Source organism: Bos javanicus, chromosome 18 (assembly GCF_032452875.1).
Source record: "Bos javanicus breed banteng chromosome 18, ARS-OSU_banteng_1.0, whole genome shotgun sequence".
Lineage (NCBI taxonomy): Eukaryota > Metazoa > Chordata > Mammalia > Artiodactyla > Bovidae > Bos > Bos javanicus.
Window position 1 is genome coordinate 42,680,359 of NC_083885.1, and position 2,934 is coordinate 42,683,292.

Here is a 2,934-nt window from a genome sequence, read left to right on the forward strand (position 1 = left end):
CTTTGTTAATGTTGTTACTTTCTGACCACCAATCAGATTATTTTTTACTTTAATTGTCATGAGGAACGCCAGGATGTCAACAGAGACCGCTGTCTGAGCCACCTAAAAGGTGGAAGGATACAGCCAAAGCAGCCAACACGTTAGCATACCTCCCAGGACAAAGACAGCTGTGCTCACCCATCAAACCATCTCTGCTGCTGCTGCTGCTGCTAAGTTGCTTCAGTCGTGTCTGACTCTGTGCGACCCCATAGACGGCAGCCCACTAGGCTCCCCCGTCCCTGGGATTCTCCAGGCAAGAACACTGGAGTGGGTTGCCATTTCCTTCTCCAGTGCATGAAAGTGAAAAGTGAAAGTGAAGTCATTCAGTTGTGTCCGACTCCTAGCGACCCCATGGACTGCAGCCTACCAGGCTCCTCCGTCCATGGGATTTTCCAGGCAAGAGTACTGGAGTGGGGTGCCATTGCCTTCTCCGAAAACCATCTCGGGCAGGGTTAATAAAGGCTTCCACTTAATCCCAGCTCTCCAACATGCTCCGGGGAGGGGCACCTTTTAGCAATTATTACGTGCATAAAGTGAGTCAAGATTGCAGCATCTAATAACCACTTCTCAGCAAAATTTTCAGTCTCCCTTTTCTGATGGGCAGTAGGAGCTGCCCAACTGTGCCCAGACACACCCTGCAGACAGAAGCTGAGGCGGGGTGCAGTGGGGGCTGTCCCAGAGGACAGCACGAGGGCAGGGTGCCTGCCAGCCTCTTGTAGAGTCAGGTTCATGTCAGAAAAAGCCAAGCACTGGAACCATCAGGAGAAAGAATATAGGGCTTTCTGACTCCCCTCCCCCGACAATACCTAATTATAACTCTAAATAGCAAACACACATTAAGTTCAAGAAAAAAGTCCAGATTGTTTTCCCCATAATGTCCATTCTGATTTTGGAAGTTATCATATTGGTTTTCCTCTTTAATACTCTGCTTTGTGGTGTCTTCGGCACTTTGCCCAAAGTGCCCATTCATGACATTGGGATGGTTTTGTTTCCTATTGCCCCTTTGAGAAAACATCTAGGTTATGCTTTTCTTCACAACCAGATGAGTAGCACCACTCTGGAAACTCATGGGAAAGAGTTGGGCTGACTCCTGAAACCTTCTAGGTGAAGGAGCCCAGACCTCGCTGCAGGACTGTCCACCAGACCTTTGCCTTTCAAGGAAACGCAAGCAGCAAGTCACCTGCTGGAGGAATCCAAAGACTGGAAATCAAATTGCTCTTGTTTGTTACTCCTTTCTTTTCATTCCAGACTTAGAGCGCACAATTTTTTTAGAAAATGGAAAATAGTCTTGGATGGTTGGGCTTTTCTAACTAATTGTTAGACAGAGATGCGTGTGTATCTTGGCCAGAGCACATGTCATTAAAGATAAGGGGGGTTGGGACTCAGAGCTTGCTTAGCCCCCTCCAGAGGGAGAAGGTGCAGATCAATCACCCAGCCACCGATGGGCATGGACTCTCCGACTGAGTCCTAGAGATGCTGCCCTTGCGGTCTATTGCATCAGGTGTGGACCAGGTTCTAAGCCTGACAGCCATCCTTTTAATTCAACCCAGGGACATGCTCTTGCTGCCCTGACAATATTCTTTAGTGTGCCAAAGGAAGTGAATAATAAATAAAGGGCCCTTTGGACGATATCCTTCTGTCTGAGGAATCGCTTACTCAAATAATCTAATTTGTAAAAACCTCTTCACTACCTTCCTACCCAGGTTCCATTTTCTTTTGCATATATTTTTGACACTCAACTAATGATGGATAGAGGGAATTCATACATGGTTGATTGCATCTCATAAAGACAGTTGGATGTAGTTAAGATCACTAGCAGCTTTTTTTTCTTTCCAGCACCCGATAACATAATGTGTTTTCTGAACATGTATATAAGACACACATTGAGACTAAAAGTCGTATTCTACATAGCCTGATAAAAAGGACGACACATCAAAAGCCAAAATGAAAGTCTAATGTGTACTATAATCATTTAAGAGATTAAAGAAACTATTTAAGGTTAAGGCCACCCAACAGTCTCCACGCACTACCCATATCCATGAAGGTGATGCTGAACAGCCACGAAAAGATGGCAGGACTTCGGTGCCCACAATGATGCAACATCCATACTGCGGCATGCATTTGTCATCACTTGCCCTAGCTATTTCTGAAAATATGAACAAATGCATGCAGTGATGAAAGACACTCAGTATATCCTGAGTGGCCTCCAGAAGCAGAGGAGGAACATGCTGTCAGGGCCGTGCTATGATATATTTCATAATATAATTCAGCCATTCCACCGTGTGTCCCAAGCCTGTTAAGCAGAACTTTGGGTTTCAGGTCAATGTGAAAATGAGCTGGAACTGCCCATTCGGACTCAGAAGAATGTGGTGGCACTGTGCTTGGGCTCTGCAGCAGACCTTTCTGAACCAAACCCTGGCTGTATAGTACCCTTGCCTTGTGATCCTGGGCAAGTTACTCTCCAAGTCCTGCTTTCCTTATTGAGACAGGGACTCAATACCAATCCCTGAATCCCAGGATTTTTATAAGGATTAAAGTAGCTGGTCCATGCAAATTAACACATTGTCTCTTAAAAAAGTAAATGATCGAGAGATGTTAATCCTCATTTTTAAAGCAAAGAATAAATTCATAGTGAACTTAAATCATTTCCCAAAGTAAATTCCACAGATCAATTAGAATATTAATAGGTGCTCCATGGGATAAATAAAAAATTACCTGGTCAGTTGAGGGAGATAAACAAAGTTGACCTGGTTTCTACTTCTCCAAGTCTTTTAACAGGTAAAGGAAATTGTGAATATCTCACAACTGATTGGGATTTTGTGAATGGTGAGCTGAACAAGACTATAAAAGAAATATCCAGCACATTCAAGATGCTATTAGGGATAGACTTTTGTC